This window comes from Thalassophryne amazonica, chromosome 1 (genome assembly GCF_902500255.1).
Source record: "Thalassophryne amazonica chromosome 1, fThaAma1.1, whole genome shotgun sequence".
Classification (NCBI taxonomy): Eukaryota; Metazoa; Chordata; class Actinopteri; order Batrachoidiformes; family Batrachoididae; genus Thalassophryne; species Thalassophryne amazonica.
The window spans coordinates 84293061-84310553 of NC_047103.1; the positions used below are offsets into that span (position 1 = coordinate 84293061).

General features: G+C 41.6%; 1 long non-coding RNA gene across 1 annotated transcript; it reads right to left on the reverse strand.

Annotated features, from left to right (window-relative positions):
* Positions 1–12873: 12873 nt before the first annotated feature.
* LOC117519824 lies at positions 12874–16038 on the reverse strand. The gene is made up of 4 exons (XR_004563451.1): positions 15968–16038; positions 14951–15044; positions 14786–14838; positions 12874–12974 (listed from the first exon to the last, which is right to left on the reverse strand). It is a non-coding gene; the product is annotated as an uncharacterized LOC117519824 (long non-coding RNA).
* Positions 16039–17493: the final 1455 nt, after the last annotated feature.

The following is a 17493-nucleotide window of genomic DNA, read 5'->3' on the forward strand; positions in this document are numbered from 1 at the left end:
ATTGCGTTTGTTAAATTCCACGCATTTTAAATGTGAGCAGACAGGGATTATCTAGAATTTGTTTTGAAAGCCTCTACTGCCATCTAGCATGTACTGGCCAGTAGTGTTCATGGCAGTGTCTGGGAACCAGTAGATGGCAGTGTTCTATTTATTTTGACCCCGGTTATGTCAGATGATTGTCAAATCAACTTTTTTGCTTTGCAAATGGCTTTTTTACAAATTAAGTTTAAAAACAAAACAACTGCAAAATAATAATAATAATAATAATAATAATAATAATAATAATAATAACATTATTACAAGACAGCTCTGCAGTGTTTGCACAGGCACAGTGCAAACGGTTGGATGCTGCTTGTAGCTTTCAGCAGCAGGATAACCTCACGACGGCCGACCACAATAATATATCAAACAGATTTGATTCTCATTCGACCATACGATCGGCGATCAGGAGGTGGTCGTCAGATGTTGACCGCAGCTTGATACTCCATGAGCACTACACGATGCAGGATGCACGATTAACCTGAAACTTGGTCCAAAAAATTCTTGCATGAAAAAATCATCTCGCACACTGTAAAGCACGTTTTACAACATCAAATGAATGTTGTAAAGAGAGAATGTGGAGAGAATGTGCTCATGTTTGTGCACGTTCTCTCCACATGCAAAACATTTTGCGATGACACTTCCAGGGCTCCGTAAAAATGCCTGTTTTTACAAATTAAAAAATGGAATATTTTACAAAAGCACATTTAAACACCAACACACGACAGACGTCACATTAACGTGTTGGTTTACACAATGAATGACTGAACCAGTCAGTGTTTAGCAGAGGCACGTTTACCCAGAATCCTTTGCGATCTGTCTCTTTGTTACGAAACGTCAGAATTAGTGCATTATTCAACATTAAAAGATATATGTTATATTTTAACTTTGTACAAATGACAGAATTGACATTAAAGGAGTTATTCTATCGGTATAATTGTTATTTATAAATCAACACCATAACTCAATATGACTTTATTTTTCAAGACCTCCACATGACCGGAGCTTTGTCATTGATAGAGAGCTGGCTTTATGGCTGCTCTCAGGGTGCCTGAGAGCAGAGCTTCCAGCAGGGGGCCGAATGTTGAGAAAAAAAAAAAAAGTGTGGTCTCATTGTTTGGGTCTCGGGATGCCTCTGTGCTCGGAGTGCTGTAGTAAACAAGAGCTTACAGCAGGGGCAGACTGTTGAAAGAAAAAAGTGTGGTCTTATTGTTTGGGTCTGTTGTTATTTTTAATATTATTAGAAGCTATTAAATTTGTTTTACTAGTAGTTGTAAATGTGCCAGAGATAATATTGGAATTTATGTTATCGGTTATCTGTAACTTCCGATACATTTTTGGGTGGTTTATTGTTTTATCTTTATCAAAGATAACTTTTCAGTTATCTGATTATCTGTTATCAAAGTTAATTTTTTGGTTATCTGTGCCCACCACTGACAAGAATACAAATACTGATGTACCAAACAAAAAAGCAGAGATCAGTGCAAAACTTATGACAGGAAACCCATTAAGGGCAAGATCATGACAGTCCTGCGTGTAGCTTAAGCCTGTCCTTCCTATGACTTTCACAGCCTCCACTACACGTTCCAACACCTGACGTCTCTTCTTAACCTGTGCACAGTGTCCTGTCAGCTATCTTCCCTCAAAGAGGTGAACTAAGCTTGCTCTGGAGCAGTTCAAAAAATATGGCTCAGCACACTGTCTATGTGCCATGCCTCTCTCATGCTCCTCTATACTTTCATGCCTCTAATGAAAGTACTTGGATCATTGGGCTTGCTAAAAGCAAGGCAAACAAAATAAAATAAAGTATGGCCTTGACCACAATAAGTCAGCCAATTCCATGCCATGTTGTCCGTTGTAGTGAAGAGCCTATGAACGACAGGGTTTGCGGCATCCTGTTGTGGGTAATAATTAAATAATAGCTGTGTATTTGTGGAATGAGGGTGGCTAAAATAGTCTACAACTGCCTGATCTCCTTGTGACTCCTCCACTTCAATTTCAATAGTGTGAATTGACTAAACAGAGAAAGAGGGAGAGGCGGGAATTTTAATTTCACTAGTGTTATTTCTCTGGATACCTACCAATGAAACATCATCCATTTTCACAAAGCAATGTTTCACTAATATTACATGATAATATTAAGTATAAGCTGTAACACCTGCATACTGTTCTTGTTCGACATGGTAACAACACTTATTCATGGACAACCACCTGTAGTTCGTTGTCCTTTTAAAGCACAAGATTTCCTGGATTACTTTGAGAAGAAAATAGGACGTTAGATTAAGCATATCCCAGATTGCCTTAACCCAGCCATTACACCCTGCTATTGAGGAGGGCACCATTACTGAGGTATTACCTAGATTTACAGAATTTGATAGTATTTCACTAGGCATGCTGACGAAACTCGTAATGTCAACAAAAAGCACAACCTGTTTATTTGATCCTGTGGTCCACTCTTTGGCCGACTGTGCTGGAAATTATTAAGATTTCTTTAACTTCTGGATGTGTTCCTAAATGTTTCAAATCTGCAGTGATTAAACCATTACTTTAGAAACCTTATCTTGACCCTAGTGTATTGAAAAACTATCGGCCGATATCAAATCTATCATTTTGCTCTAAAATTCTGGAAAAAGTGGTGTCACAGCAGCTTGTGGACTATCGTGATGAGAATAATCTCTGAGCCACTGCAGTCTGCTTTTAGAAAATATCATTCCACAGAGGTGGCTCACACTAAACTCGTGAATGATCTTCTGCTTGCAATGGATTCAAACACCACTATGGTTTTGGTGCTGTTAGATCTCAGTGCTGCATTTAATACAGTGGATCATCATATTCTACTTGATAGGCTGTAAAATCATTTTGGGATTACTGGGAGTGCCCTTGCATGGTTGACGTTATACTTGACCAGTCGTTCTCACTGTGTTTTATACAATAACACTACCTCTAACCTTAGTGACATGAAATTTGGGGTTCCTCAGGGGTCTGTCTTAGGCCCTCTGCTTTTCTCCCTTTATATAGCACCCTTGGTCAAATATTGTGGTGTTTTGGGATTACCTTTCACTGCTATGCTGATGATACTCAGTTATACATGCCGATAACTGCTGGTAATCTCATTCACATAAAATCCTTAGAAGATTGCCTTGCATCAGTGAGAAGTTGGATGTCTTGAAACGTCCTACTTTTAAACTCTGATAAGACTGAAATGATGGTTCTTGATCCAGTGAGACACCGGCATCAATTTGACCAGTTAATGCTTAGCCTAGGCTCGTGTGTCATACATCACACTGACAAAGTGAGGAACCTTGGGGTAATTTTTGATCCTACATTGTCCTTTGACCTCCACATTAGAAATATTACAAGGACTGCTTTCTTCCATCTGCAAAATATAGTGAAGATCCGTCCCATCCTGTCTATGGCTGATGCTGAGACCCTGATCCATGTGTCTGTCTCTTCTAGATTGGATTACTGCAATGTTCTATTTTCTGGTTTACTCCAGTCCAGCATTAGAGCTCTCCAATTGGTTCAAAATCCTGCACCCATACTTTTGACACAAAGCAGAAAGTTCGACCAGATTACACCCATTTTGCCATCCCTTCACTGGCTTCCTGTCCCTGTGAGATCAGATTTTAAGGTTCTGCTACTAGTCTATAAAATTGTTCATTGACTGGCACCTCCCTACTTAGCTGACCTAATTAAACCCTACGTACCGGCTTTGCGATCTCAGGGTGCAGGACTACTTTGTGTCCCGAGGGTGAATAAGAAGTCTGCGGGTCATAGAGCTTTCTCTTATTGTGCCCCTGTTCTGTTGAATGATCAATAAAACAGTCAATAAAACAGTCAGATTCTGTGGAGACATTCAAGTCCAGACTTAAGACGAAGTTATTTTCCCTTTCGTATGGCTAGCATACTGGCATAGTATAGTTTTATGCTTTTTACTCTTTTAATTCATTTTATTAGGAAATGGAGCAACTCAACTTTACTCAATTCTGGGTCTTTTAGTGAAGCTTTGGGCTAGTGGCCGGCGATCACCTTAGTATTTCCTGTTTTTCTTGTTGTTTATTGCTGGTAAATTATACTGTATTTCTTGTCTTTCTGATGCCTGATTCTCTTTTTTTTTTCCTCTGTTTAAAGTGCGGCTCCATCCAAAGATGCACTGCAGATGTGATATTTGTGCTGGAGACCTTCCTGTCCTGTGCACCAACTGCATTTCCTGTATATTTGTTTTGTGACTTGTTCTGTAATTTATGTCTGTAGCATGGCCCAAGCAAAGGGTCACCCCTTTGAGTCTGGTCTGCTTGAGGTTTCTTCCTCAGAGGGAGTTTTTCCTTAACACTGCTGCTCTGTTGGTTAGTAAGGTTAGACCTTACTTGTGTGAAGTGCCTTGAGGCAACTCTGTTGTGATTTGGTGCTATATAAATGAAAATAAATTGAGAAAAAAAAAAAAACTAACTTCACAGCTTTAACTTTATTCAATTCAAACAACTTTATTGGTCCCTACAAGGGCAATTCATCTGCAGTTCACCAGCGCAGACACGCAACCACCCACAACGCGTGTCAGGAACAGCACTCCAGATTAAAACAACAAAGGTCAGTAAGCCCATTAATAATTAAAAAAATAAATAGACAGTAATAACAACAATCGTAACATGATTGATGATGATGAAGGAAATGTCATTTAACATGACTGCTGTCTGCATTCAGCAGCTTGATAGCGGAAGGAATAAAAGATCTGGAGTATCTTTTCGTTCTTCCTAACGGTAGATAATGGTTTATTGGGACATACCACACACACACCACACATGCACACACACACAATCAGGACAAAACCCTTCTTTTGTGAGGACTATGCGGGTTTAACAGGACTTTAAACCAAACACGCACATATACACACACACACAATCAGGACAAAACCCTTCTTTTGTGAGGACTATGCGGGTTTAACAGGACTTTAAACCAAACACGCACATATACACACACACAATCAGGACAAAACCCTTGTTTGTGAAGGCTACGCTGGTTTGACAGGACATTACCCACACACACACACACACACACAATCAGGACAAAACCCTTGTTTGTGAGGACTATGCTGGTTTAACAGGACATTAAACCAAACACGCACATATACACACACAATCAGGACAAAACCCTTGTTTGTAAGGACTACGCTGGTTTGACTGGACATTACTCACACACACATACACACACAATCAGGACAAAACCCTTGTTTGTGATAATCCAACTGTACATTACTGTTGACACTAGTCTTATACGGCAAATCTATCATGAAAAAGTTCCACACATTAGTATGATTAGTACAGTTTGAATAGTAAACCTGGATGAAGGAATCTCTATGTAACACAGTGCTTGCAATTCAAATTTAGCATTTATCAGTGATACAATGGAAATAAAGACAAATGTGAATATTTGGTTTGGATGTTTATTTTGTGTTGCTCATGCAATTTTGAGGTTGACAGCTGCAGCTCTGTGTGAGCTTACTGTATTTGCCTGAACAAAATAAAAATGTTTATTTGAACAAGTTTTCTCACTTGCCTTTAACCTTCGACCGCCACAATGACATAAATCTCAGACAGCCTCAATCAGATTTTAACATATTACAAAACAAATCAATGATTTCCCCATTGATCACGTAATTTTGATCACGTATATCGGTATACGTGATCAATGGGAAAAATCTCAAACACTGCCAACAAAAAGAAAGTGCCACTGTTGCCAAGAAAAGCAAATATTCTGATACTTTTATCAAAACTGTCAAAAAAAGCCAGACAAATAAATAAAACTTAGCAGCTGGCTTCCAATGAGTATTTCTCATTAGGTACAAATTCAGAACAAAAATCTGAACTAGCCTTTAATGAAAAAAAATATATATATATTATTCTGCATATTAAAAACAACATAAAGTGTAAAACAAATGTCACCCTCAAAAACCAAAATACAAACTTGATTAGATCCTACTCTCTGAACTTAAAGAGAGAGACACCCCAAATCAACTTTTTTTTTACTGATAAACTGTATACATGACGTCTTTAGAGTATGTTCACCGGTTCCCAGTCCATTTTTTTTTGTTTTTTTCAGTAGATATGATTACGTCTTAGATTACTAATCTACTTACTAGTGCTCTGATCTTGGGGTGTGTCTTCCTTTAAAGCTCCGGTTCCTGACAAAATCCTGAATATTTTGAAGACTTCTATCTTCTAAAACCAGGTGCTCAGCAAGCTTACATTGCTGACACTCCATCTTACTTGCCAAGTTTCACTTTTCAATGTGCGTTTTGAAGTGTTTCATCACAGCACTGATTTTCGACTTGCTCCATGGCCTTTTCACACATTTTCTGCATTTTATCTCTGTCAATTAAAAGAATATGCCATATGTTAAGATTAAAGAGAATAGCTGCTTAGTGTAAGTTTTTATTGAAATAACATTTGAGCTACTGATATATAGATTCATTAGGTTATCTTTAAAAGTCACACATTGTGATAAAGTAAAGTGAAATCAGATTATTATGATGACACTGGGAATTTCAATATATTTTTGTATAAGGCAATATCCCCACAGGAGTCATCTCAAAGGGCTGAGTGTCCTGGCCCTGGAAGGGATTCTATTGTCATGGGGAGAACATGCAAACTCTACACAGAAAGGCACTGCAAGGCCCAGGGATTGAACCCAGGACGTTCTTGCTGTGAAGCACAAGTCCACCATAAGAGTTGCCCATTTCTGGCCTTGGTTTCCCACATGACACCATCAGCTCAATCCTTTAATTTTCCTGCCAATCAAATTGATACCCATAGCACTTCTTGAAAATTCTGTAAAAACATATCTGCCATGGACTGTTAAGGGATAAATGTGTCTAACATGATATATATTAAACTGAACAATATTTGGAGTATTCTATAAACATTTACTTATTTCATTGTGGTATTTATCAAGTTTAATCATCTAAGAATTAATGTAATGAATGGATGAATTCCTACCTTTGAGCTGGTGACATCAGCATGGTTGTACACTTTTTCTTTTGCCCCGGAGAAGCATGAAATTCAGTTAGAATAGCCAGTACAAACTTCAAACCATTTGTGGAGACGTTTATTTAAAAAAAAAAAAAGTGATCACTGAAATTGAGCCGTAACATTACTACAACTGTAAAAAAAATATTGCAAACATACCTTTCTTTGGAACACTTGACCTCGTCGTCAGTCAAAACCATTCTTTTTCTTTTCCCTAAAATAAGCAGGTAAAACTTCTGAAATGTCTTTAACAATCAGAAAAAATGCATTAGTTAATTACTAGCAACTTATTTAACTGGTTGAGAGTGACTAACAAATTTACAGCCATTGAAAACTTGCACTTTGATACTAAAGTATGAATCCAAATAAACAGTACATGCAAATTTGACTGACACTTACATCCTGAGAACAGGCCACTGGCAGCACGTTGCATAGCTAATCCCCATTTAGAAATAATCAAAGAAAAGCTTATAACTGCTTCATCCCCAATAACGACACAAGTAGTATTGCCTCAATAGCAGTCTCTGGCTTTATTGCACATTACCAGAGGAACTGGTGGGCTCTTCATCCATCTTCATTTGATTTTCTGGTGAAAAGAATATAAGCATGAAGAGTGATCAGTGTTTTACTTTGGTTGTTGCCACGTGTGTGTTTCTTATATGTACATTATGTAGATATATCTAACAGCTACAGTCATGGACAAAAGTATTGACACTCCTGAAATGTTTCACCACACCATTTCTCCCAGAAATTGTTGAAATTACAAATGTTCTTGGTATAAAGATGTTTGCTTATTTTATTTGCATTGGAGAAACACAAAAAGCAGAGGGGAAAAAGCCCAAATAGATGATTTTATACAAAACTGGAGAAAAAAAGGACCAGACAAAATCATTGACAAACTGGGCAAATCATTTTAGTTCAAGCATGTGATGCCTGTGAAACTCACCTGAAGTCAGTAACAGGTGCCAGTTATATGGAAATCATGACAGAAATGTTGACTCAACCTTTGTGCTGTGGGCCTGTGTGTCACACAAAGCCCAGAGAAGAGAAAGAAGAGTGGAGAGTTGTCTGAGGACTTGAGAAGCTAAAATGTGAAAAATGATGAACAATCTCAAGGTTTCTCCAGATACCTGGCAGTTCCTTTGTCCACTGTGCCAAATATAATCATGAAGTTTCTAACACATGGAACTGTGGCTAATCTCCCTGGATGTGGACGGAAGAGAAAAGAATAAAAGACAGGATTGTTCGATTGGTGGATAAACATCCTAGGTCAACATCCACACAAGTTCGGGCTGACCTGCAAACCCACGGTGGAAAAGTGTCAGCTAAAACCATATACTGATATCTGAATGAAATGAAGCTCTATGTCAACAGTGAGGTTCTCCTCAGTCTTGTGCCAAAGAGACGTAAAAAAAAGGCAGACTGGAGTTTGCACAAAATGTACCAGAGTAAGCCTCAATTCTTCAGGGAGAACATTTTGTGGACAGATGAGAGTAAGGTGGAGCTTTTACGGAAAACAGAATGAGGTCTACAAAGAAAAGAACACAGTACCTACAGTCAAACATGGTGGAGGTTCAAAGATGTTTAGGGATTGTTTTGCTGCCTCTGGCACTGTGTAAGGAATTATGAAATCTGAAGACTATCTAATGATTTTGGGCCATAATGTAGGGCCTAGCATCAGAAAGCAGGGTTTGCGTAAGAGGTCATGGGTTTTTCAGCAGGACAATAACCTAAAGCATACCCCAAAAACCACCAAGAAATGGTTGGTGATAAAGTGCTGGAGTGTTCTGAAGTGACCAGCAATGAGACCAGATCTAACCCCATTGAACATCTATGGAGAGTTCACAAATTCCTGTTGCAAGCCAGCACTCTTCAAATTTGAGAGACCTGGAGCAGTTTGCTTAACAAGAGTGGTCCAGAATTCCGGTTGAGATGTGCAAAAAGCATCCAGCCCCTCTCCAGGAGTTGGGTACCAGAGCCCAAGCTGTGCGTGGAGGTGAGCCCGACTATCTCTAGTCGGTATCTCTCAACCTCCCGCACAAGCTCAGGCTCCTTCCCCCTAGCGAGGTGACATTCCACATCCCAACAGCCAGTGGCTGTGAGCATGGACCGGGCTGCCAGGCCACCCGCCCTCGACCGCCACCCAATCCTCTCTGCACCTGACCCCCATGGCCCCCTCTGCAGGTGGTGAACCCACAGGAGGGCGGGCCCACATCACTCTTTCGGGCTGAGCCCGGCCAGGCCCCATGGGCTAAGGCCCAACCACCAGGCACTCGCGCGCGAGCCCCAACCCCAGGCCTGGCTCCAGGGTGGGACCCCGGCTCCGCCATACCGGGCGACCTCACGGTCCTTGATCTTTTACTGGTCATGGAGGTTCTGAACTGCCCTTAGTCTGACCCGTCACCTAGGACCTGTTTGCCTTGGGAGACCCTACAGGGAGCACAAAGCCCCCGACAACATAGCTCCTAGGATCATCCGGGTACGCAAACTCCCCTACCACGATAAGGTGGCAGCTAGAGGGGGAGAGGGGTGCCTGTCGCGGCGGCAATCCCTGAACCCAGTGGTGGACACCGGAAGTAAGGGATGCCATCAAGCTGAAGAAGGAGTCCTACTTATCTTTGTTGGTAGGTGGGACCCCAGAGGCAGCTGACAGGTACCGGCAGGCCAAGCGTGCCGCAGCCCGTGCGGTCACAGAGGCAAAAACTCGGGTCTGGGAGGAGTTCACGGAGGCTATGGAGGAGGACTATCGGTCGGCCCTCGAAGAGATTCTGGCAAACCGTCCAACGCCTCAGGAGGTGGAAGCAGCTCTCCACCAGCACTGTTTACGGTGCGGGTGGGGAGCTGTTGACCCTGACTGGGGATGTTGTCGGGCGGTGGAAGGAGTACTTCGAGGATCTCCTCAATCCCATCGTCACGTCTTCCAAAGAGGAAGCAGAGACTGGGGACTCGGAGGTGGACTCATCCATTACCCAGGCCGAAGTCACCGAGGTGGTTAGAAAGCTCCTCAGTGGCAAGGCTCCTGGGGTGGATGAAATCCGTCCTGAGTACCTTACGTTTCTGGATGTTGTGGGGCTGTCTTGGCTGACACGCCTCTGCAACATCGCGTGGCGATCGGGGACAGTGCCTCTGGATTGGCAGACCGGGGTGGTGGTCCCTCTGTTTAAGAAGGGGGACAGGAGGGTGTGTTCCAACTATAGGGGGATCACACTCCTCAGCCTCCCCGGTAAGGTCTATTCCAGAGTACTGGAGAGGAGAATTCGACCGATGGTTGAACCTCGGATTCAGGAGGAGCAGTATGGTTTTCGTCCTGGTCGCGGCACACTGGACCAGCTCTACACGCTCCATCGGGTGCTCGAGGGTTCATGGGAGTTTGCCCAACCAGTCCACATGTGTTTTGTGGATCTGGAGAAGGCATTCGACCGTGTCCCTCGGCGCACCCTGTGGGGAGTTCTCCGGGAGTACGGGGTCTGGGGTCCTTTGCTAAGGGCTATCCGGTCCCTGTACGACTGCAGCAGGAGCTTGGTTCGCATTGCCGGTAGTAAGTCAAACCTGTTTCCAGTGCACGTTGGCCTCCGCCAGGGCTGCCCTTTGTCACCGGTTCTGTTCATTATTTTTATGGACAGAATTTCTAGGCGCAGCCAGGGTGTAGAGGGGGTCTGGTTTGGGAACCACAGAATCTCGTCTCTGCTGTTTGTGGACGATGTGGTTCTGTTGGCTTCGTCAGCGTACACTGGGGCGGTTTGCAGCCGAGTGTGAAGCGTCCGGGATGAAAATCAGCACCTCCAAATCCGAGGCCATGGTTCTCGACCGGAAAAAGGTGCTTTGCCCTCTTCAGGTCGGTGGAGTGTCCTTGCCTCAAGTGGAGGAGTTTAAGTATCTCGGGGTCTTGTTCACGAGTGAGGGACAGATGGAGCGTGAGATCGATAGACGGATCGGTGCAGCATCTGCAGTGATGCGGTCGCTGTATCGGACCGTCGTGGTGAAGAGAGAGCTGAGTAGGGAGGCAAAGCTCTCGATTTACCGATCGATCTACGTTCCGATCCTCACCTATGGTCATGAGATTTGGCTCATGACCGAAAGAACGAGATCGCGAGTACAAGCGGCCGAGATGAGTTTCCTCCGCAGGGTGGCTGGGCGCTCCCTTAGAGATAGGGTGAGGAGCTCGGTCACTCGGGAGGAGCTCGGAGGTCGAGCCGCTGCTCCTCCACGTCGAAAGGAGTCATGTGAGGTGGCTCGGGCATCTTTTTCCGGATGCCCCCTGGACGCCTCGCTGGAGAGGTGTTCCGGGCACGTCCCACTGGGAGGAGGCCCTGGGGAAGACCCAGGACACGCTGGAGGGACTACTCTCTCGGCTGGCTTGGGAACGCCTTGGGGTTCCCCCGGAGGAGCTGGAGGAGGTGTGTGTGGATCGGAGGTCTGGGCGGCTTTGCTTGAGCTGCTGCCCCCCGCGACCCGACTCCAAGATAAAACGAAGAAATGGATGGATGGATGGATGGATGTGCAAAAAGCTAGTTGATGGTTACAGGAAGTGATTGGTTGCAATATTTGTTCCAAAGGGTGTGCAACAAAATAAAAAGTAGGACATGCCAATGATTTTGTCCAGCCTGTTTTCTTAGTTTTTGTGTAAAATGAATTCTACCTCTGGAGCTGATGACATCAGTCTTTGTTGTAAACTTTTTCTTGTATCCTGGAGAAGCAGGAAATTCTGTTAAAATAGCCAGTACAAACTTTAGACCATTTATGGAGAAGTTTATTTTAAACACAAAACAGAACTATTAACTGAAGTTGAGCCATAACCTGAAAATACGTGTAGATGTGAGGACACACATTAATTGAGAAGAACTAAATAAGACTACAAAATCTGAGCTTTCAGCTCACTACAACTGTTCACTATACCCAGTTTCTGGAATACCCCTCTGAACCATTACTCCGGTTTTTAAAAATTGCAACTCTTGACCATATCCTCAGTCGATACAATTATTTTTCTTTTCCCTAAAACAAACAGAAAACTTCTAAAATGTCTTATCATAAAACCTGTTAACTTTATGTTCATGCTTGATTCCATCCCAACAACCCCAAAGTAACAAAAAGATTCACAGCCACTGAAAACTTACACTTTAATACTGCAGTATGAATCAATACCAATCTCTGGTTTTATTACGCATTACTGGAAGAGTTGGTGGGCTCTTCATCAATATTCATTTCTTTCATTTCTGGTGAAAAAGAATACAAAAAGTCCATCAGCATCTTCAGCATCAGTGCACATACTTTGATAGTTGCCAGGTGTGTCCTGTTTCTCTATGTACATTATGTAGATATATCTTACAGCTACAGATTTTTGTGTTTTCTGATGTACATAAAGAAAATTAAAACTTTTTTTTTACCAAGAAAAAAAAAAGTAATTTCAACAATTTGAGAGAAATTGTGTATTCTCTGCTTTTGTCCTGCCCATTTTTTTAGTTTTGTACAAAATGTCAATTTGGGCTTTTTCCTTTGTTTCATGCATTTTTCCAATGCAAACAAACGTGTGTACCAGAAACATTTGTAATTTCAACAATTTTTTGGAGAAAAGATGTATTCTCTGGAAACATTCCAGGGGTGCCACTACTTTGTCCATGACAGTATCTTTACTTTAGAAACACACTGGATGTTACCCTGATGGCATCATCAGGGTAATCATTTAATTCTTTGTTAGGCCCATTTATCTTGGCAACTGTGTACCTTGCTGATTTTGTGGTAATATTAAAGCAATTCCACATAGCTAAAAATATGGTCCAAGGGAACAATCTGACTCCCCATCTTCATCGTCTCTTCCACCTTCACCATCATGTTCATCGTCAGCGACACTTGCATCATCCATATCACTGTCTCCATCATCCTGCTCACCTTCATCCATTTCCAGATCCAACTAATCTGAGAAAAAAAGTATGAATGCATAAAATACATATTTTTGTTTGTACATCTGACATGTTTTTGCATAAAACAATATTTTAATGTAAATATTTACTTTTGTATTTCAAATCTTTAAGTACATCTACAAGGTAGAAAATTACCAAAATAAAGCATACAACTTTTTTTATTTCTTCAATCTCAATACATTGTTTAATATAGCCCATTCCTGTAATAAAATGTATAATTCTTTTGGGCTGAGTCATTAAAAAGGTATCCTTGGCACCACATACCTTCAATCTCAATCTCATCAAGAGACTTCCCCTGGAACTCTGCCAGAGTTCCTTTCTCCATAGCAAGCAGAATCTTTGTGATTTTTGCCACTTCAATAGTGGCCTCTGGCATATGCCTGAGGAGACTCCCGCTCTTTTAGGTCATCTATGGCACTGGCTGATTTTTTGTCCAAGTACTTGTGTAACTTTTACACATCCTCTGTGAATGGTATGATGGATGGTTTATTGAACTTTGACTTGCTCAAAGTAGCCAGTGCAGTGTGTGAGACTTGTCCTGCCCATTCTTTTGAGCAGAGGTTTGTGAATTGTTCTGCAGCGTTTATCAAATTTTCATTCTGTGATGCTATGGCTCTACAGAGAATAATGTCACCAATCTTCTTGAGTGAGTGTCCCAACTTCAGGGCAAGACTTGGTGTGGAATATGAGTGCTTCTCTTTGTTATATCCAGCAACTGTTTTCACAGCATGAACAATTTTGTAAAAAATGTTTGGTTTTATAGCATCTTCAAAACGGAGTATAGAATGCCCCTGTCTTAGGGTCAATAAAAGTCTGCCCATTTCCCAAACCTTTGTCCTAATGTACTCAATTTTTGTAGAATCACTCCCATGCTTGTTGTACAGAGACTGGGCCAGTTGCAGTATGAGGAAGTCATTCCGTACTACAGATCCTATGTCATCTTGCCTCATTTTTCCAAGCACCTTCCATACTCCAGTGGAAACTGGTTGGGAGCAGGTTGACTCTGCAATATCAGCCAGAGATAAGACTTTGCTCCTTCCAGTGTCATCAGTCTTTGTCTTTGATGAGCACCTTCGTGTGTGGCACCACAACTCTTTACGAAGAAACATGGTTTTGCAATATGTATAGTGCACATACATTTGGCATTCACAGAGACATTTGATTGTCCAGTTCTTCAGTGATCCACCAGGATTATTCATAACCTCCTGGTTATGTTCATAATTACCTTTGTTCCGAAACTTCTCTAGTAGCATTTTTCTCTCTTTTGAGTTCTTGGGTAACGAGAATTCTTGGGCAATGTCGAAATCTTCTTTTTTCATGCTTTTTAAAGTGACAAGAAATTTTGGATTGAGGTGTTTTGCAAATATAGCAATCATTTTTTAAAGTGCATGAAGAGCCTTGTTGGGTTGCTGAGGTAGACGGCTCGGCTGTATTTGTTGAGGGAGTCTGGTCATTGCTAGTATAAACACTATCATCAGAACAGGGTTGGTCAAGTATGAAGTCAGATTTTGAGACATCCTGTTCCAGGACTCTTTTTCCTTGAGAAGAAAGTGATTTTGCTGGTCCAACCTTAGGATGTGGTGTGATTCCTGATTGTGCATCCTCACTATCATTATTTAGTTCAGTGTCAGGTACAAAATCTTCATCACAGCATCAGAGTCAGAAACTTTCTCAGAAGCCCATGTAACATCCATGCAACCAAAAAAAAAAGTTTTGTTTATATAAATTCAAAAAAATCTATCACTGTACAAGTCACAATACACTATTGTAACAGTTTCAAGCAAATGGTAAAGACAATGAACATACCAGTAATGAATTTTTCTTCAAAAAGCAGGATTTATGCCACGCTCTTGAACACACTAAAAGCACATTTTACAAGAACCATTAATAAGTTGTGTTAATGATTTTGTTTGAGTTTAACAAATATGTTCAGTAAACATAACCAAATGTTTGAGTGCTGTAAATACGAACATTTGCATGAGAAACCAAGCCATTTGAAACGGAGACAGGTCCACTGCAGTCTTCACAATTGTCCAAAGTGCTGCGGTACAATTTTATGGTGGCACTGAAAAATTAAAGTATGGCAGTTAAAAAAAGGACACAAAAATATTAATAAAAGATTTAAACATTTAGCTAAAGACTACAAAAAAGGTGTCCTCATAAACTGGAATGTATGGTGAACACCTGACACACTCAGCTCAGCTTATTTCCTGATCTGTTTGTTCCTGTCCTCACAACAGGATAGTGCTTCCTGTCGGTCCTGAGCTGTATCAAGTTCAACAGTTTGTGGGCTCCTGAGGTCTGTCATATGACTAAACAGAACTGAATTATGATTGATACAACAGCAAGACGTCACACAAATACGAGGGCTGTCCGTAAAGTATAGGTCCTTTTTATTTTTTTCAAAAACTATATGGATTTCGCACGTCTTTCATTAAAAAAATCTCCTTTAACAGTGGAATATCCGGATAAAATGCTGAAACCGACTTCTTCTGAAACTTCTCTGTTCTCTCACGACGTCCTGGATCAATAGAGCCTGAAATGTGGAGGTTTTAAGCTTGAAACAGGCTGATGACGCTGCCTGAGAGCGCTGAGCGACGTCTCGCACCGTGAAAAGTCCTTAAAGCGACAGAATCACCTCAAAATCTCTCATCAGCTGTTAAAATTTTCACTGAAAACCAGCTTAATTTTTCGAACCATGTCCACTTCGATGTGTCTCACAGGTTTAGAAAAAAGTTTGATCAAAACAAAGCGCCAGTCTCTCAGCAACTTCTCAGACAAAGGAATTCCGACGAGGGGCTGGACGACTCCTCCCACAAGGAGTGCTCACAGGCGAATGACGTCACCGACAGGCATGGAAAAACTCACGCATGCGCACGAGGGTACAAGCATGTCTGACGTAAAAACATATGAATGAAATCCATATAGTTTTTGAAAAAAATAAAAAGGACCTATACTTTACGGACAGACCTCGTACAGTCAACTTACTGTGCCATCCTTCGATGTTCCAAACCCAGGACTGACTGTAATCTCAGCATCGCTCCCACCCAAGCCTTCCTGTGTAAAAGTTAATGACAGGACCAAATTAGACTTCTTGAAGCAGAAACAAAACTTCTTCATTAACAAACACTATTTGGTGACACTGACCATGTTCACTGGGTAAACATTAGTCAAAAATTTTAGCAGGAAAGAAGAAAGACGTGAGCCTATAATAAATACCTGAGGGACCTATAATATTTTTGATGTACTGAGTCGAGTCACGACTTGCCTTTTCTGGTGCTGGCTCACTTTCATGGACCTTCAGGTCACTTTGCTCGTCACATGGTGTCTGAAATTGCACAGAGGAAATGTAGGTGTGTCTCAAATGCTATCACTTAGTTGACATTAAGAGAAAATTAGGAAGATTCAGTCATGTAGAAAATAATTTGTAGGCTGACAAACTTCCACACATCTCAAACTTTATCTCATTCACTCACATTTATACCTGGCAGAAAAGAGGCAGGAGCAGTTTTAAGTCAGATTTCTTGCCCAAAGACAAGATAGATTGTGACTGTCAGAGTGGAAATTGAACCTTCAATCTTCTGGTGACAGCATGACTGACTACTGACTTAGCCACAGTCACCTCATCTGATTAGGTGATGAATTAAAGCATATATAGTTATCAAGCCTTATTTAACTGCATTTTATTAATTTTTTCCTTGATTTGCCCCTTGAAAAAATGTGGCCACCCCTTTTGTAGCAGATCATTGAACATCTACTACACTAAATGCTGTGAACCTGTTGTAATATTTCTAAATCAAATATCACAAGGTCATACTGTTGTCCTGCACATCAGTATGGCTGTGCTATGGATGTAGGCATGAGGCAATTGGGCCCAAAATTTACAAAGAGAACATGGGGACTTTTACTCACCATTGAGTGCCACGGCCAAGAGGAATCACCATAGTTATAGGTTATCTCTTCTCCTGGAAAAATGGCTTTGATAGTGAACAGGCACAACTGGGGTCGCCCTTGAACCATTATTCTTTTGACTTTGCAGTTCGGATGAATATGATCATGAGGGCAGCACGGTGGCTTAGTGGTTAGCACTGTTGCCTCACAGCAAGAAGGTCGTGGGTTCAATTCCTGTGGTCTTTCTGTGTGGAGTTTGCATGTTCTCCCCGTGTTTGCGTTGGTTTACTCCGGGTGCTCTGGTTTCCTCCCCCATCCAAAGACATAGGGGTTAGGTGGATTGGTATCTTTAAATTGTCCATAGGTGTGTGTGTGGGCATGTCAGTGTTTGTTTGTCTATTTGTGGCCCTGCGACAGACTGGCATCCTGTCCTGGGTGTACCCTGCCTCACACCCTTTGATTGCTGGGATAGGCTCCAGCCCCCCGCAACCCTTAATTGGACTAAGCGGTAGAAGATGAATGAATGAATGAATGAATGAACATGATCACCATTCACTAGTCGTCCCAGTGTTTGGTCTTCTTTTGAAGCATCTATACTGTGAGATAAAAAGAACACAAAAAAC